The sequence below is a fragment of the Ptychodera flava genome, chromosome 16 (genome assembly GCF_041260155.1).
Source record: "Ptychodera flava strain L36383 chromosome 16, AS_Pfla_20210202, whole genome shotgun sequence".
Classification (NCBI taxonomy): Eukaryota; Metazoa; Hemichordata; class Enteropneusta; family Ptychoderidae; genus Ptychodera; species Ptychodera flava.
Window position 1 is genome coordinate 33720540 of NC_091943.1, and position 17666 is coordinate 33738205.

At 35.3% G+C, this 17666-nt stretch overlaps 1 long non-coding RNA gene across 4 annotated transcripts in view; it reads right to left on the minus strand.

The window, feature by feature from the left end:
• Window positions 1-17666, minus strand: part of LOC139114651 (uncharacterized) — a 79625-nt gene that overhangs the window by 43655 nt on the left and 18304 nt on the right. The gene's annotated exons all lie outside the window — the stretch shown is intronic.

Here is a 17666-nt window from a genome sequence, read left to right on the forward strand (position 1 = left end):
TACTACATGCACACAACAATCATCCACTATCCAATATTTTGAATGTGCAGTCATGGTCTCTCATCTACACTTATTGACATAACTATCTCATACACTACACCACAAACAATCTCTCCACTATCCCATATTTTGAATGTACAGTCATGGTCTCTCATCTACACTTATTGACATAACTATCTACATCACACTACAATCACTCCAACTATCCAATATTTTGAATGTACAGTCATGGTCTCTCATCTACACTTATTGACATAACTATCTACATGCACACAACAATCACTCCACTATCCCATATTTTGAATGTACAGTCATGGTCTCTCATCTACACTTATTGACATAACTATCTACATGCACACAACAATCATCCACTATCCCATATTTTGAATGTACAGTCATGGTCTCTCATCTACACTTATTGACATAACTATCTACATGCACACAACAATCACTCCACTACCCATATTTTGAATGTGCAGTCATGGTCTCTCATCTACACTTATTGACATAACTATCTACATGCACACAACAATCACTCCACTATCCAATATTTTGAATGTACAGTCATGGTCTCTCATCTACACTTATTGACATAACTATCTACATGCACACAACAATACTCCACTATCCCATATTTTGAATGTACAGTCATGGTCTCTCATCTACACTTATTGAACATACTATCTACATGCACACTAACAATCATCCAACTATCCAATATTTTGAATGTACAGTCATGGTCTCTCATCTACACTTATTGACATAACTATCTACATGCACACTACAATCACTTCACTATCCAATATTTTGAATGTGCAGTCATGGTCTCTCATCTACACTTATTGAAATAACTATCTACATGCACACTACAATCACTCCAACTATCCAATATTTTGAATGTACAGTCATGGTCTCTCATCTACACTTATTGACATAACTATCTACATGCACACAACAATCACTCCACCTATCCATATTTTGAATGTGCAGTCATGGTCTCTCATCTACACTTATTGACATAACTATCTACATACACACTACAATCATCCAACTATCTATCCATATTTTGAATGTACAGTCATGGTCCCTCATCTACACTTATTGACATAACTATCTACATGCACACAACAATCACTCCACCTATCCCATATTTTGAATGTACAGTCATGGTCTCTCATCTACACTTATTGACATAACTATCTACATGCACACAACAATCACTCCACTATCCCATATTTTGAATGTACAGTCATGGTCTCTCATCTACACTTATTGACATAACTATCTACATACACACTACAATCACTCCAACTATCCAATATTTTGAATGTACAGTCATGGTCTCTCATCTACACTTATTGACATAACTATCTACATCCACACAACAATCACTCCACATCCCATATTTTGAATGTACAGTCATGGTCTCTCATCTACACTTATTGACATAACTATCTACATGCACACTACAATCATCCACTATCCATATTTTGAATGTACAGTAATGTCTCATCTACACTTATTGACATAACTATCTACATGCACACACAATCACTCACTATCCCATATTTTGAATGTACAGTCATGGTCTCTCATCTACACTTATTGACATAACTATCTACATGCACACAACAATCACTCCACTATCCATATTTTGAATGTACAGTCATGGTCTCTCATCTACACTTATTGACATAACTATCTACATGTACACAACAATCACTCCACTATCCCATATTTTGAATGTACAGTCATGGTCTCTCATCTACACTTATTGACATAACTATCTACATGCACACAACAATCACTCCACTATCCAATATTTTGAATGTGCAGTCATGGTCTCTCATCTACACTTATTGACATAACTATCTACCTACACACTACAATCACTCCACTATCCCATATTTTGAATGTGCAGTCATGGTCTCTCATCTACACTTATTGACATAACTATCCACATACACACTACAATCACTCCAACTATCCAATATTTTGAATGTACAGTCATGGTCTCTCATCTACACTTATTGACATAACTATCCACACACCTACAATCATCCAACTATCTCATATTTTGAATGTACAGTCATGGTCTCTCATCTACACTTATTGACATAACTTCTACATGCACACAACAATCACTCCACTATCCCATATTTTGAATGTACAGTCATGGTCTCTCATCTACACTTATTGAAATAACTATCTACATGCACACTACAATCACTCCACTATCCCATATTTTGAATGTACAGTCATGGTCTCTCATCTACACTTATTGACATAACTATCTACATGCACACAACAATCACTCCACTATCCCATATTTTAATGTACAGTCATGGTCTCTCATCTACACTTATTGACATAACTATCTACATGCACACTACAATCTATCACACACTATCCAATATTTTGAATGTACAGTCATGGTCTCTCATCTACACTTATTGACATAACTATCTACATGCACACAACAATCACTCCACTATCCCATATTTGAATGTACAGTCATGGTCTCTCAATCTACACTTATTGACATAACTATCTACATGCACACAACAATCACTCCACTATCCAATATTTTGAATGTACAGTCATGGTCTCTCATCTACACTTATTGACATAACTATCTACATGCACACAACAATCACTCCACTATCCAATATTTTGAATGTACAGTCATGGTCTCTCATCTACACTTATTGACATAACTATCTACATAGCACACAACAATCACTCCACTATCCCATATTTGAATGTGCAGTCATGGTCTCTCATCTACACTTATTGACATAACTATCTACATACACACTACAATCACTCCACTATCTAATATTTTGAATGTACAGTCAAGTCTCTCATCTAATCTACACTTATTGACATAACTATCCACATGCACACTACAATCTATCCAACTATCTAATATTTTGAATGTACAGTCATGGTCTCTTATCTACACTTATTGACATAACTATCTACATGCACACAACAATCACTCCACTATCCCATATTTTGAATGTACAGTCATGGTCTCTCATCTACACTTATTGACATAACTATCTACATGCACAAACAATCACTCCACTATCCAATATTTTGAATGTACAGTCATGGTCTCTCATCTACACTTATTGACATAACTATCCACATGCACACTACAATCACTCACTATCCATATTTTGAATGTACAGTCATGGTCTCTCATCTACACTTATTGACATAACTATCTACATGCACACAACAATCACTCCACTATCCCATATTTGAATGTACAGTCATGGTCCCTCATCTACACTTATTGACATAACTATCTACATGCACACAACAATCACTCCACTATCCATATTTTGAATGTACAGTCATGGTCTCTCATCTACACTTATTGACATAACTATCTACATGCACACAACAATCACTCCACTATCCCATATTTTGAATGTACAGTCATGGTCTCTCATCTACACTTATTGACATAACTATCTACATGCACACAACAATCACTCCACTATCCCATATTTGAATGTACAGTCATGGTCTCTCATCTACACTTATTGACATAACTATCTACATGCACACTACAATCACTCCACTATCCTATATTTTGAATGTACAGTCATGGTCTCTCATCTACACTTATTGACATAACTATCTACATCACACAACAATCAATCCACTATCCAATATTTTGAATGTACAGTCATGGTCTCTCATCTACACTTATTGACATAACTATCTACATGCACACTACAATCACTCCACTATCCCATATTTTGAATGTACAGTCATGGTCTCTCATCTACACTTATTGACATAACTATCCACATGCACACACAATCACTCCACTATCCCATATTTTGAATGTACAGTCATGGTCTCTCATCTACACTTATTGAATAACTATCTACATGCACACTACAATCAATCTAACTATCCAATATTTTGAATGTACAGTCATGGTCTCTCATCTACACTTATTGACATAACTATCTACATGCACACAACAATCACTCCACTATCCATATTTTTGAATGTGCAGTCATGGTCTCTCATCTACACTTATTGAATAACTATCCACATACACACTACAATCATCCAACTATCTAATATTTTGAATGTACAGTCATGGTCCCTCATCTACACTTATTGACATAACTATCTACATGCACACAACAATCACTCAACTATCCCATATTTTGAATGTACAGTCATGGTCTCTCATCTACACTTATTGACAAAGCTATCTACATGCACACAACAATCATCTAACTATCCAATATTTTGAATGTACAGTCATGGTCTCTCATCTACACTTATTGACATAACTATCTACATGCACACTACAATCACTCACTATCCCATATTTTGAATGTACAGTCATGGTCTCTCATCTACAACTTATTAACATAACTATCTACATGCACACTAACAATCATCCAACTATCTCATATTTTGAATGTACAGTCATGGTCTCTCATCTACACTTATTGACATAACTATCTACATGCACACAACAATCACTCCACTATCCCATATTTTGAATGTACAGTCATGGTCTCTCATCTACACTTATTAACATAACTATCTACATGCACACACAATCACTCCACTATCCCATATTTTGAATGTACAGTCATGGTCTCTCATCTACACTTATTGACATAACTATCTACATGCACACTACAATCATCCAACTATCCAATATTTTGAATGTACAGTCATGGTCTCTCATCTACACTTATTGACATAACTATCTACATCACACAACAATCACTCCACTATCCCATATTTTGAATGTACAGTCATGGTCTCTCATCTACACTTATTGACATAACTATCTACATGCACACTACAATCACTCCACTATCCGATATTTTGAATGTGCAGTATGCTCTCATCTACACTTATTGAAATAACTATCTACATGCACACACAATCACTCCACTATCCCATATTTTGAATGTACAGTCATGGTCTCTCATCTACACTTATTGACAAAACTATCTACATACACACACAATCACTCCACTATCCCATATTTTGAATGTACAGTCATGGTCTCTCATCTACACTTATTGACATAACTATCTACATCCACACAACAATCACTCCACTATCCCATATTTTGAATGTACAGTAATGGTCTCTCATCTACACTTATTGACATAACTATCTACATGCACACAACAATCACTCCACTATCCAATATTTTGAATGTGCAGTCATGGTCTCTCATCTACACTTATTGACATAACTATCTACATGCACACAACAATCACTCCACTATCCAATATTTTGAATGTACAGTCATGGTCTCTCATCTACACTTATTGACATAAACTATCTACACGCACACAACAATCACTCCCACTATCCCATATTTGAATGTACAGTCATGGTCTCTCTCATCTACACTTATTGACATAACTATCTACATGCACACTACAATCTATCCAACTATCTAATATTTTGAATGTACAGTCATGGTCCCTCATCTACACTTATTGACATAACTGTCTACATGCACACAACAATCACTCCACTATCCAATATTTTGAATGTACAGTCATGGTCTCTCATCTACACTTATTGAATAACTATCTACATGCACACACAATCAATCCACTATCCCATATTTTGAATGTACCAGTCATGGTCTCTCATCTACACTTATTGACATAACTATCTACATGCACACAACAATCACTCCACTATCCCATATTTTGAATGTACAGTCATGGTCTCTCATCTACACTTATTGACATAACTATCTACATACACACTACAATCTATCCAACTATCTATCCATATTTTGAATGTACAGTCATGGTCCCTCATCTACACTTATTGACATAACTGTCTACATGCACACAACAATCACTCCACTATCCCATATTTTGAATGTACAGTCATGGTCTCTCATCTACACTTATTGACATAACTATCTACATGCACACACAATCACTCCACTATCCATATTTTGAATGTACAGTCATGGTCTCTCATCTACACTTATTGACATAACTATCTACATGCACACTACAATCACTCCACTATCCAATATTTTGAATGTACAGTCATGGTCTCTCATCTACACTTATTGACATAACTATCTACATGCACACAACAATCCAACTATCCCATATTTTGAATGTACAGTCATGGTCTCTCATCTACACTTATTGACATAACTATCTACATGCACACACAATCATCCACTATCATATTTTGAATGTGCAGTATGGTCCTCATCTACACTTATTGACATAACTATCTACATGCACACAACAATCACTCCACTATCCATATTTTGAATGTACAGTCATGGTCTCTCATCTACACTTATTGACATAACTATCTACATCACACTACACATACAATCACTCCACTATCCATATTTTGAATGTACAGTCATGGTCTCTCATCTACACTTATTGACACAACTATCTACATCTACCAACAATCACTCCACTATCCCATATTTTGAATGTACAGTAATGGTCTCTCATCTACACTTATTGACATAACTATCTACATGCACACCACAATCACTCCACTATCCCATATTTTGAATGTGCAGTCATGGTCTCTCATCTACACTTATTGACATAACTATCTACATGCACACAACAATCACTCCACTATCCAATATTTTGAATGTACAGTCATGGTCTCTCATCTACACTTATTGACATAACTATCTACTGCACACACAATCACTCCACTATCCCATATTTTGAATGTGCAGTCATGGTCTCTCTATCTACACTTATTGACATAACTATCCACATCACACTACAATCATCTCCACTATCTAATATTTTGAATGTACAGTCATGGTCTCTCATCTACACTTATTAACATAACTATCTACATGCACACAACATCACTCCACTATCCCATATTTTGAATGTACAGTCATGGTCTCTCATCTACACTTATTGACATACTATCTACATGCACACAACAATCACTCCACTATCCAATATTTTGAATGTGCAGTCATGGTCTCTCATCTACACTTATTAAATAACTATCTACATGCACACGACAATCACTCCACTACCCATATTTTGAATGTGCAGTCATGGTCTCTCATCTACACTTATTGACATAACTATCTACATACACACAACAATCACTAACTATCTATATTTTGAATGTACAGTCTGGTCTCCTCATCTACACTTATTGACATAACTATCTACATGCACACAACAATCACTCCACTATCCAATATTTTGAATGTACAGTCATGGTCTCTCATCTACACTTATTGACATAACTATCTACATGCACACAACAATCACTCCACTATCCAATATTTTGAATGTGCAGTCATGGTCTCTCATCTACACTTATTGACATAACTATCTACATGCACACAACAATCACTCCACTATCCAATATTTTGAATGTGCAGTCATGGTCTCTCATCTACACTTATTGACATAACTATCTACATCACACAACAATCACTCCACTATCCCATATTTTGAATGTACAGTCATGGTCTCTCCATCTACACTTATTGACATAACTATCCACATCTACTCACAATCATCCACTATCCATATTTTGAATGTACAGTCATGGTCTCTCTCATCTACACTTATTGACATAACTATCTACATGCACACACAATCATCCCACTATCCAATATTTTGAATGTACAGTCATGGTCCTCTCATCTACACTTATTGACATAACTATCTACATGCACACAACAATCACTCACTATCCCATATTTTGAATGTACAGTCATGGTCTCTCATCTACACTTATTGACATAACTATCTACATGCACACAACAATCACTCCACTATCCCATATTTTGAATGTACAGTCATGGTCTCTCATCTACACTTATTGACATAACTATCTACATACACACACACATCACTCCACTATCCCATATTTTGAATGTACAGTCATGGGTCTCTCATCTACACTTATTGACATAACTATCTACATGCACACAACAATCACTCCACTATCCATATTTTGAATGTACAGTCATGGTCTCTCATCTCACTTATTGACATAACTATCTACATGCACACAACAATCACTCCACTATCCCATATTTTGAATGTACAGTCATGGTCTCTCATCTACACTTATTGACATAACTATCTACATGCACACACAATCACTCCACTATCCCATATTTTGAATGTACAGTCATGGTCTCTCATCTACACTTATTGACATAACTATCTACATACACACTACAATCATCCAACTATCCAATATTTTGAATGTACAGTCATGGTCCCTTATCTAAACTTATTGACATAACTATCTACATCACACAACAATCACTCCACTATCCCATATTTTGAATGTACAGTCATGGTCTCTCATCTACACTTATTGAAATAACTATCTACATGCACACTACAATCATCCACTATCAATATTTGAATGTGCGAGTCATGCACTCATCTACACTTATTGAAATAACTATCCACATGCACACTACAATCTCTCCACTATCCCATATTTTGAATGTACAGTCATGGTCTCTCATCTACAATTATATTGACATAACTATCTACATTACACAACAATCACTCCACTATCCCATATTTTGAATGTACAGTCATGGTCTCTCATCTACACTTATTGACATAACTATCTACATCACACAACAATCACTCCACTATCCCATATTTTGAATGTACAGTCATGGTCTCTCATCTACACTTATTGACATAACTATCTACATGCACACAACAATCACTCCATATCCAATATTTTGAATGTGCAGTCATGGTCTCTCCATCTACACTTATTGACATAACTATCCACATACACACGACAATCACTCCACTATCCCATATTTTGAATGTGCAGTCATGGTCTCTCATCTACACTTATTGACATAACTATCCACATACCGCTACAATCTATCCAACTATCTAATATTTTGAATGTACAGTCATGGTCTCTCATCTACACTTATTGACATAACTATCTACATGGACTACAATCATCCAACTATCCAATATTTTGAATGTACAGTCATGGTCTCTCATCTATCTACACTTATTGACATAACTATCCACATGCACACTACAATCACTCAACTATCCAATATTTTGAATGTACAGTCATGGTCTCTCATCTACACTTATTGACATAACTATCTACATGCACACAACAATCACTCCACTATCCAATATTTTGAATGTGCAGTCATGGTCTCTCATCTACACTTATTGACATAACTATCTACATGCACACAACAATCACTCCAACTATCCATATTTTGAATGTACAGTCATGGTCTCTCATCTACACTTATTGACATAACTATCTACATGCACACACAATCATCTACACTATCCAATATTTGAATGTACAGTCATGGTCTCTCATCTACACTTATTGACATAACTATCTACATGCACACAACAATCACTCCACTATCCCATATTTTGAATGTACAGTCATGGTCTCTCATCTACACTTATTGACATAACTATCTACATACACACTACAATCATCCAACTATCTAATATTTTGAATGTACAGTCATGGTCCCTCATCTACACTTATTGACATAACTATCTACATGCACACACAATCACTTCACTATCCCATATTTTGAATGTACAGTCATGGTCTCTCATCTACACTTATTGAAAATATCTACATGCACACTACAATCATCTCCACTATCCAATATTTTGAATGTACAGTCATGGTCTCTCATCTACACTTATTGACATAACTATCTACATCTCACACAACAATCACTCCACTATCCCATATTTTGAATATACAGTCATGGTCTCTCAACTACACTTATTGACATAACTATCTACATACACACAAATCATCCACTATACTATCTAATATTTTGAATGTACAGTCATGGTCTCTCATCTACACTTATTGACATAACTATCTACATGCACACAACAATCATCCACTATCCCATATTTTGAATGTACAGTCATGGTCTCTCATCTACACTTATTGACATAACTATCTACATGCACACAACAATCACTCCACTATCCCATATTTTGAATGTACAGTCATGGTCTCTCATCTACACTTATTGACATAACTATCCACATACACATTACAATCTATCCAACTATCTAATATTTTGAATGTACAGTCATGGTCCCTTATCTAAACTTATTGACATAACTGTCTACATGCACATAACAATCACTCCACTATCCCATATTTTGAATGTACAGTCATGGTCTCTCATCTACACTTATTAAATAACTATCTACATGCACACTAACAATCATTCCACTATCCATATTTTGAATGTGCAGTATGCTCTCTCATCTACACTTATTGACATAACTATCCACATACACACTACAATCTCTCCACTATCCCATATTTTGAATGTACAGTCATGGTCTCTCATCTACACTTATTGACAAAACTATATACATACACACTACCGTACATCACTCCAACTATCCCATATTTTGTAATGTACAGTCATGGTCTCTCATCTACACTTATTGACAAACTATCTACATGCTACACAACAATCACTCCACTATCCCATATTTTGAATGTACAGTAATGTCTCTCAACTACACTTATTGACATAACTATCTACATGCACACAACAATCACTCCACTATCCATATTTTGAATGTGCAGTCATGGTCTCTCATCTACACTTATTGACATAACTATCTACATGCACACAACAATCACTCCACTATCCAATATTTTGAATGTGCAGTCATGGTCTCTCCATCTACACTTATTGACATAACTATCTACATACACACAACAATCACTCCACTATCCCATATTTGAATGTGCAGTCATGGTCTCTCATCTATAACTACACTTATTGACATGACTATCCACAGCACTTACAATCTATCAAACTATCTCATATTTTGAATGTACAGTCATGGTCCCTCATCTACACTTATTGAATAACTGTCTACATCACACAACAATCACTCCACTATCCCATATTTTGAATGTACAGTCATGGTCTCTCATCTACACTTATTGACATAACTATCTACATGCACACTACAATCAATCAACTATCCAATATTTTGAATGTACAGTCATGGTCTCTCATCTACACTTATTGACATAACTATCTACATGCACACACAATCACTCCACTATCCCATATTTTGAATGTGCAGTCATGGTCTCTCAACTACACTTATAGACATAACTATCTACATACACACTACAATCTATCCACTATACTATCTATATTTTGAATGTACAGTCATGGTCCCTCATCTACACTTATTGACATAACTATCTACATGCACGCAACAATCACTCCACCATCCCATATTTTGAATAACAGTCATGGTCTCTCATCTACACTTATTAAATAACTATCTACATGCACACGACAATCACTCCACTATCCCATATTTTGAATGTACAGTCATGGTCTCTCATCTACACTTATTGACATAACTATCTACATACACACTACAATCTATCCACTATCTAATATTTTGAATGTACAGTCATGGTCCTTATCTAAACTTATTAACATAACTGTCTACATCACACAACAATCAAATCAATACCATATTTTGAATGTACAGTCATTGTCTCTCATCTACACTTATTAAATAACTATCTACATGCACACTACAATCATTCCACTATCAGATATTTTGCATGTGCTGATATGCACTCATCTACACTTATTGAAATAACTATCCACATACACACTACAATCTACTCCACTATCCATATTTTGAATGTACAGTCATGGTCTCTCATCTACACTTATTGACACAACTATCTACATCTACACAACAATCACTCCACAATCCAATATTTTGAATGTACAGTCATGGTCTCTCAACTACACTTATTGACATAACTATCTACATGCACACAACAATCACTCCACTATCCAATATTTTGAATGTGCAGTCATGGTCTCTCATCTACACTTATTGACATAACTATCTACATGCACACAACAATCACTCCACTATCAAATATTTTGAATGTGCAGTCATGGTCTCTCCATCTACACTTATTGACATAACTATCCACCTACACACGACAATCACTCCAACTATCCCATATTTGAATGTGCAGTCATGGTCCCTCATCTACACTTATTGACATAACTATCCACATACTGGCTACAATCTATCCAACTATCTAATATTTTGAATGTACAGTCACGGTCTCTCATCTATAATCTACACTTATTGACATGACTATCCACAGCACGTTGCAATCTATCAACTATCTGATATTTTGAATGTACAGTCATGGTCCCTTATCTAAACTTATTGAAGTAACTGTCTACATGCACACAACAATCACTCCACTATCCAATATTTTGAATGTACAGTCATGGTCTCTCATCTACACTTATTGAAAAGTATCTACATGCACACTACAATCAATCTAACTATCCAATATTTTGAATGTACAGTCATGGTCTCTCATCTACACTTATTGACATAACTATCTACATGCACACAAATCACTCCACCATCCCATATTTTGAATGTGCAGTCATGGTCTCTCATCTACACTTATGAGACATAACTATCTACATACACACTATAATCATCCAACTATACTATCTTATATTTTGAATGTACAGTCATGGTCCCTCATCTACACTTATTGACATAACTATCTACATGCACACAACAATCACTCCACTATCCATATTTTGAATGTACAGTAATGGTCTCTCAACTACACTTATTGACATAACTATCTACATGCACACAACAATCACTCCACTATCCAATATTTTAAATGTGCAGTCATGGTCTCTCATCTACACTTATTGACATAACTATCTACATGCACACAACAATCACTCCACTATCCAATATTTTGAATGTACAGTCATGGTCTCTCATCTACACTTATTGACAAACTATCTACATGCACACTACAATCAATCAACTATCCAATATTTTGAATGTACAGTCATGGTCTCTCATCTACACTTATTGACATAACTGATCTAAATGCACACACAATCACTCCACTATCCCATATTTTGAATGTGCAGTTATGGTCTCTCATCTACACTTATTGAAATAACTATCCACATGCACACTACAATCTATCCAACTATCGATATTTTGAATGTACAGTCATGGTCCTCATCTACACTTATTGACATAACTATCTACATGCACACGACAATCACTTCCACTATCCCATATTTTGAATGTACAGTCATGGTCTCTCATCTACACTTATTGAAAAGCTATCTACATGCACACTACAATCAATCTCACTATCCATATTTTGAATGTACAGTCATGGTCTCTCATCTACACTTATTGACATAACTATCTACATGCACACTACAATCACTCCACTACCCATATTTTGAATGTACAGTCATGGTCTCTCATCTACACTTATTGACATAACTATCTACATACACACTACAATCTATCCAACTATACTATCTATATTTTGAATGTACAGTCATGGTCTCTCATCTACACTTATTGACATAACTATCTACATGCACCACAACAATCACTCCACTATCCCATATTTTGAATAAACAGTCATGGTCTCTCATCTACACTTATTGACATAACTATCTACATGCAAACGACAATCACTCCACTATCCCATATTTTGAATTTACAGTCATGGTCTCTCATCTACACTTATTGACATAACTATCTACATACACACTACAATCTATCCAACTATCTAATATTTTGAATGTACAGTCATGGTCCCTTATCTACACTTATTGACATAACTGTCTACATCACACAACAATCAAACTATCCCATATTTTGAATGTACAGTCATGGTCTCTCATCTACACTTATTAAATAACTATCTACATGCACACTACAATCACTCCACTATCCAATATTTTGCATGTGCTGATATGCACTCATCTACACTTATTGAAATAACTATCCTACATACACACTAACAATCTCTCCACTATCCCATATTTTGAATGTACAGTCATGGTCTCTCATCTACACTTATTGAATAACTATCTACATGCACACTACAATCAATCTAACTATCCAATATTTTGAATGTACAGTCATGGTCTCTCATCTACACTTATTGACATAACTATAGATCTACATGCACACTACAATCACTCCACTATCCCATATTTTGAATGTGCAGTCATGGTCTCTCATCTACACTTATTGAAATAACTATCCACATACACACTACAATCTATCCAACTATCTGATATTTTGATATACAGTCATGGTCTCTCATCTACACTTATTGACATAACTATTTACATGCACACAACAATCATTCCACTATCCCATATTTTGAATGTACAGTCATGGTCTCTCATCTACACTTATTGAAAACTATCTACATGCACACTACAATCAATCTAACTATCCATATTTTGAATGTACAGTCATGGTCTCTCATCTACACTTATTGACATAACTATCTACATGCACACTACAATCACTCCACCATCCCATATTTTGAATGTGCAGTCATGGTCTCTCAACTACACTTATAGACATAACTATCTACATACACAACACAATCTATCCACTATACTATCTTATATTTTGAATGTACAGTCATGGTCCCTCATCTACACTTATTGACATAACTGTCTACATGCACACAACAATCACTCCACCATCCCATATTTTGAATAAACAGTCATGGTCTCTCATCTACACTTATTAAATAACTATATACATGCACACGACAATCACTCCACTATCCCATATTTTGAATTTACAGTCATGGTCTCTCATCTACACTTATTGACATAACTATCTACATACACACTACAATCTATCCACTATCTAATATTTTGAATGTACAGTCATGGTCCCTTATCTAAACTTATTAACATAACTGTCTACATCACACAACAATCAAACTATCCCATATTTTGAATGTACAGTCATTGTCTCTCATCTACACTTATTAAATAACTATCTACATGCACACTACAATCATTCCACTATCAGATATTTTGCATGTGCTGATATGCACTCATCTACACTTATTGAAATAACTATCCACATACACACTACAATCTCTCCACTATCCCATATTTTGAATGTACAGTCATGGTCTCTCATCTACAATTATTGACAAAACTATATACATACACACTACCGGTACATCACTCCAACTATCCCATATTTTGAATGTACAGTCATGGTCTCTCATCTACACTTATTGACACAACTATCTACATCTACACAACAATCACTCCACTATCCCATATTTTGAATGTACAGTAATGGTCTCTCAACTACACTTATTGACATAACTATCTACATGCACACAACAATCACTCCACTATCCAATATTTTGAATGTGCAGTCATGGTCTCTCATCTACACTTATTGACATAACTATCTACACGCACACAACAATCACTCCACTATCAAATATTTTGAATGTGCAGTCATGGTCTCTCCATCTACACTTATTGACATAACTATCCACCTACACACGACAATCACTCCAACTATCCCATATTTTGAATGTGCAGTCACGGTCTCTCATCTTAATCTACACTTATTGACATGACTATCCACATGCACGTTGCAATCTATCAACTATCTGATATTTTGAATGTACAGTCATGGTCCCTTATCTAAACTTATTGAAGTAACTGTCTACATGCACACAACAATCACTCCACTATCCCATATTTTGAATGTACAGTCATGGTCTCTCATCTACACTTATTGAAAAGTATCTACATGCACACTACATCAATCTAACTATCCAATATTTTGAATGTACAGTATGGTCTCTCATCTACACTTATTGACATAACTATCTACATGCACACTACAATCACTCCACTATCCCATATTTTGAATGTGCAGTCATGGTCTCTCATCTACACTTATGAGACATAACTATCTACATACACACTATACAATCTATCCAACTATACTATCCTATATTTTGAATGTACAGTCATGGTCCCTCATCTACACTTATTGACATAACTGTCTACATGCACACAACAATCACTCCACTATCCCATATTTTGAATGTACAGTCATGGTCTCTCATCTACACTTATTAAATAACTATCTACATGCACACGACAATCACTCCACTATCCCATATTTTGAATTTACAGTCATGGTCTCTCATCTACACTTATTGACATAACTATCTACATACACACTACAATCTATCCAACTATCTAATATTTTGAATGTACAGTCATGGTCCCTTATCTAAACTTATTGACATAACTGTCTACATCACACAACAATCAGACTATCCCATATTTTGAATGTACAGTCATTGTCTCTCATCTACACTTATTGACATAACTATCTACATGCACACACAATCACTCCACTATCCATATTTTGAATGTGCAGATATGCTCTCATCTACACTTATTGAAATAACTATCCACATACACACTACAATCTCTCCACTATCCCATATTTTGAATGTACAGTCATGGTCTCTCATCTACAATTATTGACATAACTATCTCATACACACTACCGTACAATCACTCCACGATCCCATATTTTGAATGTACAGTCATGGTCTCTCATCTACACTTATTGACACAACTATCTACATCTACACAACAATCACTCCACTATCCCATATTTTGAATGTACAGTAATGGTCTCTCAACTACACTTATTGACATAACTATCTACATGCACACAACAATCACTCCACTATCCAATATTTTAAATGTGACAGTCATGGTCTCTCATCTACACTTATTGACATAACTATCTACACACACAACAATCACTCCACTATCAATATTTTGAATGTGCAGTCATGGTCTCTCATCTACACTTATTGACATAACTATCACATACACACGACAATCACTCCAACTATCCCATATTTGAATGTGCAGTCACGGTCTCTCATCTATAATCTACACTTATTGACATGACTATCCACATGCACGTTACAATCTATCAAACTATCTATATTTTGAATGTACAGTCATGGTCCCTTATCTAAACTTATTGAAATAACTGTCTACATGCACACAACAATCACTCCACTATCCCATATTTTGAATGTACAGTCATGTCTCTCATCTACACTTATTGAAAAGTATCTACATGCACACTACAATCAATCTAACTATCCAATATTTTGAATGTACAGTTATGGTCTCTCATCTACACTTATTGACATAACTATATCTACATGCACACTACAATCACTCCACCATCCCATATTTTGAATGTGCAGTCATGGTCTCTCAACTACACTTATGAGACATAACTATCTACATACACACTATAATCTATCCAACTATACTACTATATTTTGAATGTACAGTCATGGTCCCTCATCTACACTTATTGACATAACTGTCTACATGCACACAACAATCACTCCACTATCCCATATTTTGAATGAAGAGTAATGGTCTCTCACTACACTTATTGACATAACTATCTACATGCACACAACAATCACTCCACTATCCAATATTTTAAATGTGCAGTCATGGTCTCTCATCTACACTTATTGACATAACTATCTACATGCACACAACAATCACTCAATAATCCAATATTTTGAATGTGCAGTCATGGTCTCTCATCTACACTTATTGACATAACTATCCACCTACACACGACAATCACTCCACTATCCTATAGTTTGAATGTGCAGTCATGGTCCCTCTCTAC